This window comes from Eleutherodactylus coqui, chromosome 11 (genome assembly GCF_035609145.1).
Source record: "Eleutherodactylus coqui strain aEleCoq1 chromosome 11, aEleCoq1.hap1, whole genome shotgun sequence".
NCBI classification, from domain to species: Eukaryota; Metazoa; Chordata; class Amphibia; order Anura; family Eleutherodactylidae; genus Eleutherodactylus; species Eleutherodactylus coqui.
In genome coordinates, this window is record NC_089847.1 from 120,227,530 (window position 1) to 120,242,180 (window position 14,651).

Here is a 14,651-nt window from a genome sequence, read left to right on the forward strand (position 1 = left end):
TGCTTGAAGCAAATGAGTCTAGTGGGCGGGTCTATCTCTGGATGAGTCTAAAGCTCGAAGAATCATTGCTAGCTTTGCCCATCAAATTGACTTTCCCACTAAAAGGAATGAGAGATGACCTAAGAGTCCAATCTGCTGTCAGCTTGTACAGAACGCTGATAAATCATGGCCAGATCATCTAATGAATATTCATAAGCAACTATTTAGATTAAGATAGAGAGCAACAATGTAATGCGGTGAGTCAGGACCTTCTCTGTCACTTTTGGACTACTTCTGGCTGTTACTTTAAGGTTTTCACCCCTTTAACCACTTTTTGAGGGATCTGGTCTTCACTAGAGGGAACCTCCAGCTTGTTTCCCCAGAAGTAGTCTTAGTGCACTGACAGTAGACTCAGGAAGACCAAAAGGCACCATGCGTGGTACCAGAGGAACAGACAAGAATGTAGTCAGTATAACAGACCAAGGTGAGAGCAGGCAGACAAGACTTAGTAAGAAAACAGGACTGAGGTTGGGACAGGCAAAGTTGGGGAAAACTGGGTATATAGGCAAAGGTCAAAAATGAGTAACAAGCAGAATATTGAAACACCTTCACTTGGAAAACTAGGAATCAAATTCTCAGGCACTTTCCAAGAAAAGCAAAGACAGGGTGGAGAGGGGAAAGCTGGGTGCATGTGCTGCCTCTTGAAGGAGCGGGCTGAGTGTTCATGCATCCTACTTGCAGTGGCAACTGGCAACATTTGGGAAAATGGTGTGGCATTTGTCACACACATGATGCCGACAATGAGCAATCCAACGGCTGCTACAAGCGATATTTGGAGGGGAGGATAGGCATCCCCAGCTGCAGCTACTAGCCATAGCAAGCAGACTAGAAGGACCCGGAAAGTAAACCCTGAGTATACAGAGGAGATATAACACATAACTAGAGTGTCTATAAGATGCCCTAAGAACGTTTTGATTGACAAACATTGGTAAGTCAGTAAGGAGAAGACTTTTGTATATTTACAGGGATGGCGCTGATTACATTGGTATGTTTATCTCATAATTGATTTTATGAGGAAAATAACCCATTTAATTAGTTGTGGTACTTTCTCCTCCATTTCCTGATGTAATAATTCAGGTATGTTTATGCTTTATGTTTAGCTGAACAACCAAACCTAACCATACTTTCCCACAAAAGTAGGTGTGTAGAGAAAATTGACATACCAAAGTACACCCACGTTAAAGCAGTATTATTTTCTTTGTCTGCAGCCAGCCAAAAAAATGTAAGTCTGATGCTAACATCAGGATTCCACCCAAGTATAAGAGCTGAATGTGCAGGAAAAGTTTGGCTAAACTTTGCTTCCAAAGATGTGTCCTGCACTATGTGAGCCTCGTGCGTCCAACAAAAGCCCTACAGACTGTTGACAAACACAATGACATTCTGCAAGGACGACACAATCAAAATTCAGAAATGACTTCTGGTAACCTCAATCCTCCACTGCTAAGACATGTTCAAGGAGGTCCCAGATACCAAGATATATGGGATTGCTTTACTTGGATGCCACCCAACACATGGAAGGATGGACAGGAAGTGGTGTCCATGTCTAGAATGTGGATCAACAGTCAGGGAGGGACACTGGATTGAAGTTTATTAAACCCACACGTTTCAAAGCCAGACTGACTACTGAGTCTTGTTATCCTTTGATCCCAAAAACCTCCTGACTGTTGATCTATACATATATTCACGTAATCGAGAACCACGTTCTGGACAGGAGAGGTACATGTAACATGAGAGAGATCGTGCAGCTGCTACGGGATCCTGCCATGGGTGTTCAATCACTTTTGCTTTGGGGTGTTAAGAATGCAGGACCGACTCCAGAGAATTATATGGACCTAAGGGTCATGGAATACCTACAGTACGGTAAAGGTATATAAGAGAATATGTTTCAGAAGTCTATCAGAATCTTCATGAGGTCAAACCTTGGACGAAGGAAATGGTGCAAGTACAAAACATTTTCTGTGTACAGCCTCCCTCACGCTCCACCTCGCCATACCATGCACATCTCCAGTGTGGTATTAACAAATATTCATTAGTGACCTAGTGGGGTCGGGTCTACTCCTTGATGACAAATTGAGATATAGTCCAAGTCTGGTGATCCTGCAGGTTTAAAATGTAAGCTCTGGTGACCCATTTCCTTGGTGGTACAATGGGCCAACTCCTTGTGACCTAATAGTGTCTAGATTAGTGTCAGCTAGAACCTCATTAAATAAGATAGCAATAACCATCTAGTGACCTCCATGGCTGCACCTCCGAATGAAGCCAGTGAAAAGTTTGACTGCATTGCATCGGTGAGCATTACCTTGAAAGAGAACTTTTTCAGGTTCAGTTTTTTTTTGAGACACACATATAATAAAGGCCCTTTTATATGTTCCGATTGTCAGGCATGAACATTCGCTCAAACATTCATTTGCCCGATCGCTGAACAGACGTAAATGCTCATTAATCAGCTGATCAGTGAGCATTTTTAAGTTCACATAAAGGAACCGGTCAGCTGCACATGTACAGCCAACCAATGAGAGCTGTCTGGGGACAAATGATCATAATAACGATCATGCAATCCCATACAGCAGTTATAATCTTCAACCAGCACTGACTAACCTGCTTTCAGTCAGAACTCACTAAGACTGTAAGGGCTCCTGCACACTTGCGTTTTTCTTGCACGTTTTTTAACGCAATTGTCAATGGGACTTTCTAATGTTAGAAACGCATCACAAGTTGGTGCTTTGCAATTTTTGTGGGATGCGCTTTTAACATTAGAAAGTCCCATTGACAATCGTGAAAAAACGTGCAAGAAAAACGCAAGTGTGCAGGAGCCTTAATTCAATATATCTATCCATATCCATCTATATATATATATATATATATATATATATATATATTTATATTCATTTATTGCCTGGGTATTAGAGATGAGCGAGCACCCAAATGCTCGGGTCCGTGTTATTCGAGTCTATCTTTTCGTAAAATTCGAGAGCTCTACTCGAGTAACGAACCCCATTGACTACAATGGGAGACTCGAGCATTTTTGTATGTGCGATGCCCGGTGCCGGTGCTCTTGATCTTTCCCTCTGTTTTTGAATACTGACCTCATTTTGTTCCAGGGTTTCTGCAACCCTTGATGTAGTGGCTTTTTACCAAAATACTTGAAAGCAGGCCTCACGGTATTCTGTGGTTTCTGATGCCCTTGATACACTGGCTCTTTCCCTCTCTTTTTGAATTTGCGCCTCATGCTGTACTGGGGTCTCTGCAGCCCTTGATGTCTTGGCTCTTTCCCTGAGCTTTTAAATTTGCACTTCATGCTGTTCCAGGGTTTCTGCAGCCCTTGATGTCCTGGCTCTTTCCCACTCATTCTTAAGTCATTGGTCACATTGTCTCACTCGCTTGCAGTAATTTCACTTTCTTTGCTTTCATCTGGACTTGTCCGATGGGTTTTTTAGTTTTTCGGAGGCACTCTGCATCCACCAGATGTCTACATTATTCACTACACGTCTTATTTTAGCAAAGGTTATACAATAGGCCTTACCTATTGAAAATGTGTAAAAAACTCTGTTTGTGATACATATATATAAATATATATCTATATATATATATATACATATACGTTTATCTTGAGGCAATTTCTCACAGGAAGATCAAGACAAAAATAACTCTCAGAAATCACACTCTTCTCAAAAAGTGAATGGAGGTTTACAACGTCTGTGAGCATGTGATAGTGTAGTCAGTCTCATATTTCCCATTTTCAACGTTCTTTGGTTTTAGCGGAAGGAAGAAAAAGAAAGATTTATGAGACAAAAAAATTAAGACACAGTCAACTTTTGATTTACTCTTATGTCTAAGTCAAACGATTCCTGCTATAATTCAGTATCGTCTCCCTCCCCCCAACACACATATACAAAAACTCAGGAGGTCCTTCCAGGACAAACGTAATGCATCACATGGAACCACACGTACAAAGCTGAGACTCTTGGAATGAACGGACCAATATTGGCAATCTTATAAGGAACCTACATCTATATATCAGATACACAACACCATTGGGAAGTCTAAGGTATATAATGGGGTTTTAAAGATGAAGGGTTGCTTGGGTTTAGAAATAAGGGTCAACTTTATTTTCATAGAAGCAACACTATTTAGGGCCAGGACCAGGTGATTTTGTGCCCTAAACAGGTTAAGAAAAGTGCTCCCTCCAACCCCCAGAATCAATGAAAAACCACCTCATGCTCTAATAAAAGATGTAACCAGTTTCAGGAGAAACAGATAAAGCAGAATAAATATTTAATCTAGTGACTCACTTTACTTTTCCTCTCCATTCGGCCCAGACCGTCCTGGCAATTTCTCCAGAAGACTGCAGAGATTGATGTCAATACATCTGGCCTGTTGTGTAGCCATGGAGCCTGATGGGGCCCAAAGGCCCCTCTGTCTTAAAAGAATGACACATGGTAGCGAGGGGTCCCTGTTACATATTTTGCACTGGCCCCCAGATCAACTTCCATAATTAAAACAGACCCCCATATCAGACCCCAAAATTAAAACAGCCCCTCCCCCCCAGATCAGACCCCATAATTTATACATTCCAGGCCATATCAGACTCCATAATCAAAACAGCCCAGTCCCCTTTCAGACCTCAGGCCAAGTCATCAAAAATACCTCTCCTCACCCCTTCTATCTGGGCACCGCTCCCACTGCTGTGCATTCTTTGTGTGCTGTCACTAAAGACACTCTAGCTCCTTGGTCCTTGGGCACTTCACCACATCTTGCTGATGCCAATGCATATTACATCCTAATGTTGGCAGCGTCTGAACTTAGTACAGTGCCCAGAGTAGAGAAGGACCAGCTGAGAGCGAGGAGCGGTGAGCAATACCAGTCATGCCCACCACTCCCAGGGACTACTGTATCAAAGAGCGCTTCCATCACCGATGAAAGTCCTCATTGTATATAATGCTACGTGTTACAAAAAAACATTTGCCACAAAATTGTGCCCACTCTTACCTGTTACAAGGTAGTGCTTTAGGCGATCGCCTACCCATGCCTACCCCTTATCCTGGCCTTGGCACTACTTTTGTCCATTGGCTGTATCTGGTATTGGAGTATTCAAGTAAATGGAGCTGAAGTGCAGTACCAGAAATATCCTATCAACAATAGTGGCACTATTTTAGGAACAGAAAGCAGATAATGGAGAACCGATGACATCACAGAAAGAGCGCTCTCCCCCTGTGAACTCTTTACATGCCACGATCAACATTGATAGCAGCATGTGAAGGGTTAACAGCAGGCATGGGTGTTCTTACTTGTTGTGAAAGGTCGGCTGTCTATCACGCACCATGCATAGGAAATAAGTGTCACTTCTGAGTCAGCACAAGGTGGCCCGGGAATGGTTCAAAGGGTTGTCCACTTTAAGCAATCCCTTTACATTAGAAGGGTCCTCTAAAAATAAACTGATCGCAGGTTGTCCTGCTACTGGGAGACCCAGCAATCAACTGTAGTCTAGGAAGAAACCTCGTGGTAAGTGCTCAGTTTCCCTGCAGCACCCCTACAGGAAAAATGAAGCATTACACAGTTCTTCCTGAAATCAATGAGCTGCCTATGTTGAAGCATGGGTCCTCCAGACTGAGACACATTCGTTCTTTCAGATGCTTTGTGCTGGGATTAATATCCTTAGCTTTATGCTGCAATTACAGGATACAGTCGGACTCATCATCTAACAAACAAAGATGCTTGTCTTGAATAGGAAGTGCCAAAATCTCTTAAATCTCATCTTAATTAGAGATGTGTTTGCAAAGTGGTGCCGAAAATAATTCGGAAATTGCCAGAGCCACCTTCGAGAGACTAATCCAGCTCAGCATCCGGATCCCATGTGTTTAGGCACAATAGGGGCTGATAAGGAGTATTTATAAGTAGATCTCCTGTACGGAGTTTGAACAGGTCAAGAAAGTTCACTGGGTTAATAAGAACAATTACAGAAAGAGAAAAACAACAGCAGAACGACCTTTACTGCACAGGTAGGACACTGAGCATGTACAGAAGTAGCAAAGTTTAACTTGACCGCGATCCGTTTCCGCGCACAAGTTGAGTCATGTTAAGCTTTGCTGGGTCTGTACGTCTCCATTGCATAAATCTGTAATTCTTCATACAGTTCGTGTAGGTGTTTTTGCACGCAACTCAGCGCAACACATTTGCGCTATGGACATATTTTACTGTACATTTTGTGCTTGCAGGACATGTTTTTTCTTGCGCACAGAACACGATTTAAAGGACTATTGAGCCTAATGAGTTCCAGATGTGTTATTTTTCTTGTGGAATTGCGCATCCCATCGCTCGCACCCCCCATATACTTTTATAGGGACCTTTGGCACACAAATGCGTTTTTTTCACGCAAGCAAAAATATGAAATGAGAACAAAACCATTGAAATCAATGGGCTCCATTCTCTGTGTATTACGCACGCCAATTTTGTGCATACAAAAACGTGCGCAAATATGCCCGTGTGAAACTTTTACATGAGCTGCGAATCACCTTGTTGTAAGGGCTTAAACAGATGGCCGCGTTTTTTTCCAGGTTTTGCAGGCGTGAAAATCACGCCCGCAAAACGTGACAAAACCGCTGATTTCAGTAGTTTAGTTTTCAGTAGCGTGATTCTCGTGCAATATTACTACGCACGAGAAAATATCTTTCTACTTTGGACTGTTTCATGTGAACGTACGCTCCATAGCGGCGAGCGTATTTGCTCATGTGCCCATCTGCAGAAGCCCTACAAGCACAGACTGACATGGCAAAGCTTACTGCCATTCACGCATGGCAGAGGAATGCTGGTATCGGGATGAACGAGCATTAGGGGCTCCTTGACATGGGCGTATTAGTGCGCGTTTTTGATGTTAATGGGTCTGTAGACATTTCCTTTTTTTGCGTGCACCTATCCCTACCAGGGACTTACTGCACCTCTTGGGGCCTGGCGGGGCATAGACACTGGGTGCTGGGTACCAGGAGGATGCTGCCAACAACCACTTCACCTTCGCCAGGGTATTTGGATAAATGGCTTGGAGCAGGGGCATAACTATAGTGGGTGCAGGGAATGCGGTAGCCTAAGGGGGCCCAAAGGCCTCTCTTCTCCATATAGGGAGCCCAGTACTATGAATAAAGCATTATAGTTGGGGCCCTGTTACAGGTTTTGCATTGGGGCCCAGGAGCTTTAAGTTAGGCCTCTGGCTTGGAGCAAAAGTTGAATCATAGTCTACTTTCTGATATGTAAGAACTGGTTAGTCCCTAAATGTTTCTTCATTGGTATATGGTAAAAGCACATCACACTGCTGAGTTAGATATAAGGTCATGAAGCAATACCTTTCAGTTCTGAGGAAAAATGTAAAAATGTTTCTTTCAGTAATCCCGGATGGATTTTTAGAAAGGAGGAGATAATGAATAGAATAAGGATCGATGACATAATATATGGGATACTAGGAAATACAGTATAAACATGCTATGTGTGTTCAGCCCACAATGGCTGCCATTGGCCAAGTGACAAGACTCAACCACCAGACTGGCAATGATGGTATATTAAAGTAACTGTAAACTAAGCAAGACACATGCTATGTGTATTCAGCCCACAGCGGCTGCCATTTGCCAAAACTCAACAACCACACTGGCACCTAAAGGTAAGGTCCCCTGGTGCAAGCACTGAGTTGTGAGGCAGTGGGACAGACTGTTGCTGTGGTTTGCCATTGCCTTCCCTAGTCATCTTTAAAAGCTGGGTACTCATTTTACCAACCTTGGAAGGATGAGATGGCTACCTGAACCATGTGGGGATTGAACCTGAAACCTTCAGGTCATAAGTGAGAGCTTAGGAATGCATTCTGCTGCCTTTACACTCTGCGCCACACAAGGCTCTATTCTGGCACCTATGGGATACTAAAGGGACTGTAGACTAAGAAGTACAGTATACACATGCTACGTATATTCAGCCCACAATGGCTGCCATTGCCTAAATGACAAGATTCAACCACCACACAAAATCAAGGATGCTGCTTCCCAACTGGCACCATAGGGATTGATGGGAATAGAGCTACAACTATACACACTGAGCAGCAGGACAGATACGTACGTACATACTATTTACCGAAGTAGACATAGATGAGACAGGGTCCCTATTTTTTTGCTGGTTCATGTCATCTCATATAGTCCTCCAAACCCGAATAGAAAGGTGTGTAGATTATTTGTACCCAACCTCAACTTTTCTTAGGCTCAGGCTATGTTCACTCTGCCATGAGACGTTCCATTCAAAGTCTCAGTTGTCAGTCCCGACATAGTTGAAGGGAAGAATATTGCTGTATGCAGGGCTATTCTACCCATCAACACAATGGACACCATGATGGAACCCATACATCTAAAACTCAATCATAAATGTAAGAATAATTTATGTCCTTGATGCCCTTCAATGCATTTTAATATATGGTATCCAAACGAGTAGTTGAGGGGTTAAACCTACATATCTGGAAACCAGAGCCTGTTGAGACCAGTAGGCACAAGCAAGGATTGAAATAAGCTCTTCATACAACAAACGTAGGTCAATAACCTGTATCCAAAAACTTCTACTTTCACTCTCCTTATCTTGTGATTGATGTGAAACATCCTGAAATGTTATTTTTTCCTTTCGTTTGGGTCACGTTCCCATATTTTCCATTGTGTGAAGTGTGTCCAAAGTTCATTGATATCTTATCCTATAAAATAACAATTCCAAACTGGTGGCCATTGCAGAATGATGGAAAGATCTCAGGGGCAGCGAAGCTGGTCGTTAAAGAGAAAAGCCTCCCAAAGCCTTCCCTACGTTGGTGGGTCTTGTGAGGTGTTCAGCACTGGTGGGGGATCTATATGACTATACATCTACAATGACCAATCTCTTCTGATATGGTACTCTGGTTTGGGAGTTCTGCCAGTGGTGGGGCATTTAATGGCACAAATGATAGTGAGTTCTGAGAATAAAGAAACATATAAGAAAGGAGGTCCAATAGCAAAGACAAAACCGGGGTTGCCATCATTGGCATTGGATCTTGCCAGCTAAAACAAAGGTGCTTAGTGTTTGTTTTCCTCTTCGTGTATTTTCCATTACCCTTGGTTCAATTCCCCATTCCACTGTTTGCAGTTGCTTTGTAGAGCAGAGTTTTGCACAGGTTTTCACCACCCAAGAGCAAAGGGGATGGGACCAACCATGGTCAGGATAGGCTACCTCTAGGGTCATATAGCCTTGGCTCTGAGCAACCCCTTTGGTCATTGGCATGCCCAGGGAACTTTTTGGTATATAACAGTCAACAACCGAATCAGAGTGACTTAAAATAGGAAACCCATGCTCGTACCTTATCCATGCCTTGGGGTCCACTTTGGGTTCAGTCCAGGTGTGCTTTACTCCTGTTGGCCTTCACACACAAAGACAGGCTGAGGCTCCTTTAAGGGCTGGCAATAATCCTGTAGTTTTCAGGTGTTGTACGCTACATCAGTGGAATGGGAACAAATAAGTCATTCACACTCTGCTCCTACTCCAAACACTCTCTACTTTATCTGTTTCTCTGACTGACTTTCTCTTGAACTGCCTAATGGACCTCCCACAGGGCTCTAGTACCATAGAGTGATTGACCTATAGCAAAATGTGATTATTCTCAGTAAGAGAAACCAAGTAATCTTGTAGATATGATACCCTTTAATGGCTAACAAAAATACATGATGTTGTTGCAAGCTTTTGGACCTCTTCGGATCACTGAGAGATTGGAAAGCTTGCAATAACATCATGTATTTTTGTTCGCCATTAAAGGGTATCATATCTACAAGATTACTTGGTTTCTCTTACTGAGAACAATCACATTTTGCTCTACTGGCGACACAATATATAGAGGAGTGGTTACATGAGCTCACCCATTCATTTCAGTGGGATTACCAGAGATAGTCAACTACTTTTCTTGGGGTTACAATCCCTTCAACACTTTGTTCTTGGGATCTGAATTATTTACCACCTTAAAGAGGTATTCCCAAAGTTGAGTTTTATCATCATCATCATGATAGGTGATAAAAGTCTTATCGGTGGGGGTCTCATCACTGAGACCTACACTGATCCTGAGAATGGAGGTCCTTTGTCCTCCTCCTCACTGTAGGCTCATTGCACCACCCACAGTGATGTAGAGATTGAATGGAGCAGCAGTCGAACATGCCTGGTGCCATTCTATTCATCCTCAATGGGACTGCTGGAGATAGCCGAGCTCTTGTACTGGGGTATTTCTGTCAACCAATTGAAATGAATGGAGCAGCACCACAGATGCTCCATTCAATCTCCACATCACTGCGATGGGTGCAGTGAACCTTCAGGGAGTACCCCATTACCAGAATTGGTGAGGGTCTGATCAGATTTTTATCATCTATTCTGTGGATAAGCGATAAAAGTCCATTTTGGGAATACGTCTTTAAGATTGGCTAAATGGAAAATCGGGACCACCTTTTTGAGCAGGCCACTGCTTTACTGAGACGAGATCTCATTTGACTGTCCCATCACAGGCAATGTATACTGACCAACCCTACTGAAATGACCATCCCTCGAGAAGACCTTTTTCAATGCAAACTTGCATGTCTACTCAAAGATGTAGCACTTTATATACTGAAATATGAAAGCACTCTTCATCATAACCAAGTCGTTGTACTCTTTTTCCAACCTGTAATCAGGGACACCCATTCCATGACATGAACTGAGCCCACTGCCTGAGACGTCAGTCTGCAGAACCCCAGAGGGGTGGCGCCAGGGTTGCTACCAGGCTGGTATGTATTTATTACCGCTCATGGTAATGGTTGGTAAATAAATAATTGCCAGTTGCGAGCCAGCCAGGTAGCAACCACACAAGCGGTGCACTCCCTCTGTTGGCTGCTCAAATTTTGCTGCCACCGCGCTGTCATCAGTTTGTGACCTTTGACATCTTCCCCCAGCATCTGCATTCCTGTACACAGATGCCGGCCTGTACAGAGTGCAGATGCCGGGGGCAAGAAGTAAGGGGTCACATTCTGATCACAGTAGTGGTGGCCATCTGACCCAGGCTGCAGATAGAGTGAGTGCACTGTATTGGGGTTACTGACCAGTTGAAAGTCCAGTACGGAGGTGATTATTACTACTGCGGCTACTATAGGTGTCACTATTAATACTGGGGCCACTATTGAGGACTCTATTACTACTGAGGACGCTATGGGGGACACAGCTACTATTGGGACCACTATGGGGATCACTATTACTGCTGGGGCTACTATGTATAAATCTATCAAGGGACAATACAAAAATCTCTCCCATGATCTATTAATACCCAGGACTGTGACTGAAACAAGGGGGCGCCCTCTGTGTCTAGAGGAAAGAAGGTTTTTAAACCAACACAGAAAGGGGTTCTTTACTGTAAGAGCAGTGAGACTGTGGAACTCTCTGCCTGAGGAAGTGGTGATGGCAAACTTGATAAGAGTACAAGAGGGACCTGGACACCTTCCTTACAATATTACATGCTATATCACTGATTACTTCAGAAGGGTTGGTGATCCAGGGATTATTCTGATTGGCAGATTGGAGTCGGGAAGGATTTTTTCCCCTTAAATGGGGAAAATTGGCTTCCACCTCATTGTTGCTTTTTATGCCTTCCTCTGGATCAACATTGGTGGGTAATAGGCTGAACTGGATGGACAAAGGTCTTTTTTCGGCCTTACATACTATGTTATTATGGGGAACACTGTTAGTACTGGGACCACTATGGGGATCACTATTACTACTGGGGCCCCGACTGGGTCAATATCACTACTCTGGGTACTATTGGGTCACTATTACTACTGCGGCCATTAAAGGGGTCACTATTATTAATGGAGCAACTATGGGGTCACTATTACAACTGGGACCACTATGAAGGTCACTACTCGGGGGGACTATTACTCTGTCACTTCAGACAAGTCTCAGTTCTTCTAATATGTCTTAGGCTTCTCATGTATTGGCGCTTTCCATACCTCTTAAAAGAATGTTTGATTTTTCTCAGCCATTTCACACTTCGCCTCAGGCAGCATAAAGGCTTGGGGCGAAGTGTATAAAATTGCCTGTATTTCCAATTTTAATTGGTTGCTTGTTGTTTTTGAAAATCTCCTCCTTTCTTTCCAGCAGACAACATCTCTTCAGACCGACGGAAATTAGGACTCTGGCAGGAAAATCACGACATGTTGACAGATAAGCCCTTCCTGATGTTGAAAATGATACATTAGCAATTAAATGGTAAACGGCTGGAAATCAAGCCATGTATCTAGGCTATAATTGTAATCAGGTACACACAAGTACTAACCGCGCTCATCCCCGCTCCTCTCCTCGGGAAGCCTTATGTAATCTCGTTGCTTTTTGATGCTTCTAAAGCTCATTGACTTTGCTGACATTTTCCCTTTTATGTCAACCTGTTTGCTCAGGTAGTGGAATGTAAAAAGTTTCTTTCCTCCCGTTGAGAACTTCACACCCATCCTGGCACACTGAGCTGTTTTTACTGCCGGTAATTATACCTACACGTAACTCGAATACTTTCCCACGGATACGGCTCAGTCCACTGCGGCATTGGGACATAGTTATACAACTTGTGTTTCTTGCTCTGCTGTCTCTTACGGCTGATGGAGTTTTACAGAACATGCCATCTTTCTATTTCTAAAGCATTTTTTCCGACAGCCTCTGTCTGCTCTTATCGGACGGCTCATTCCGAGAAGATTGTGGCTTTTCGCGGTTAGATGGAAGCTATAAGTGGCCACAAAGTAATTAGCGTTTATTGTTCACCTCCAACCAATTACGGACAATTATAATTGCCCTGTGTAAATGCGCGAAACAATCAAGTACGTGTTCATTATACAGCAGATTGATTGTTTATACAATGAAATGTGAAGGGTTTCCCATGGATGGTGGAAACGGAAACATGGGAGGTCCTTTTTTTTGTTTTTTAAAAGGTAAATAGATCTAAACAATGGCGTGGATTAATTTCTTCATATACAGGGTGTGGAATGATTCATTGTAAAAAGGAGAGAATGATGGACTGTGGGCGCAACCCTTGTAATGGAAAGCGCATAAAAGCAATGGGGTTATTAATTAATAACATTATAGCCAGCACAGATAACACGTTTCGCAGACGCAGACCCTTCTTCAGAAATGGCCGGAAAGAAATACAGGGATGTTAGTGGAAATTCATGTCTTGTACCTTTAGGAAAGGAGATCACGGCTGAGACCCCACTGATTCCCAAGAATAGGGGTCCCGTGTCCCCCCGCTGTGGGCTTACTGCCCCCCCTGCAGAAGGGAGGAGATAGTATAGAGCAGCATTTGCCCATGCATGGTTCAGCTCCCTTCATTTTCAATGAGACTGCTAGAGATAGCCGCACGCTTGTACTTTGGCTGTTTGTATCAACCTCATTTAAATGAACCGATCGGCGGCCGTGCATGCTCGGTCTAGCTCCATTCAATTTGAAGTCCCTGCAGGTGAGTGCGGAGAGCACACATTGACCGAAGAGGGGGGAGCAGAACCCCCCATTCTACCATTACTGCCCCCCATGCCGCATTCTTTTGTTTAACATTACACAACCTATTGGTTGGCTTAAGGTACCTTTAGGCCTCTTGCACACGGGCGGAAATTTTGCAGCGGGATTTTCCGCAGAATTTCCATCTATGCCCACTGCCATGGGATTGCATTAGATAATGCAATCCTATGCAGACAGTGCCGATTTGACCGCGTGAAAACTCGCGCGGTAAACAAATCGCGGCATGTCCTATTTCTGTGTAAGCCTCACAGAGGCCCGCAGAGAAATATCACGGCTGATGTGCCGGCTCTGCTCTGTGCATGTGACGGCTGGGCAGCAGCCGGCACACAGCAGAGCGGAGAAGACGCCGGGAGGGGGTGAGCCGCGGTGGTCACTGCAGGGGCACTGCTTGCATCCCGCTGTGAGAATTCTCGCGGTGGGATCCGACCCGCCCGTCTGCAGGAAGTCTTACACAGGTCGATATGTAGTGGCCCAGAGTTAGCGGGGCCCCTCCATAATGTTATGTGTTTGTCTCGTGCAATTGTCTTGTCTGTATCCACTATGTAGTGTGTATTTGGTATGTGTATTCCACCTCTGCAGCACTGAATGGATTAATGTCTGGGTTATGTCTGAGAAATGTATCTTGTTGTCATCCGACCTTGTGAGATATATGTGTTTGCAAGGATGCTAGAGAGCAGTTCACTTCAGTTGGAGTCTACTTCTGGCTTCTGGCAGAAGAGTCAGTGAGTGAGCCACACAGACACAGATTGGCCTGTGTGTGAGTAAGAATGGAGGAAGCCAAGCGATACCCTTCTATTTGACCTGGGATCAGTCTACCCGGGATGTACCAATGCTGCCCTTGAGTACTGAGTGTTAGAGAAGGACCGCTGCATGGCCAAAAGCACAGAACAAGTAAATGTGAGTGTGGAACGGTAGAGAGTAAGAGAGAGAGGGAGAGTTGCCGGGAGCGGGTTTACACAGATAACTGGGACTGTGGATCATCTGGAATACCCCAAAAATCCTCTCTGTCACACTACTTTATTCCGTTGTATCTGTGCCAGACTGTAGATGTTGTGAAGGTTTACAAA

The 14,651-nt window shown here is 43.9% G+C and overlaps 1 long non-coding RNA gene across 1 annotated transcript; it reads right to left on the reverse strand.

The window, feature by feature from the left end:
• Nucleotides 1-3,694: 3,694 nt before the first annotated feature.
• On the reverse strand, nucleotides 3,695-12,454 carry LOC136581825 (uncharacterized). The gene is made up of 5 exons (XR_010787086.1): nucleotides 12,362-12,454; nucleotides 12,036-12,260; nucleotides 9,380-9,511; nucleotides 4,332-4,455; nucleotides 3,695-3,786 (listed from the first exon to the last, which is right to left on the reverse strand). It is a non-coding gene; the product is annotated as an uncharacterized lncRNA (long non-coding RNA).
• Between the last annotated feature and the right edge of the window lie 2,197 nt (nucleotides 12,455-14,651).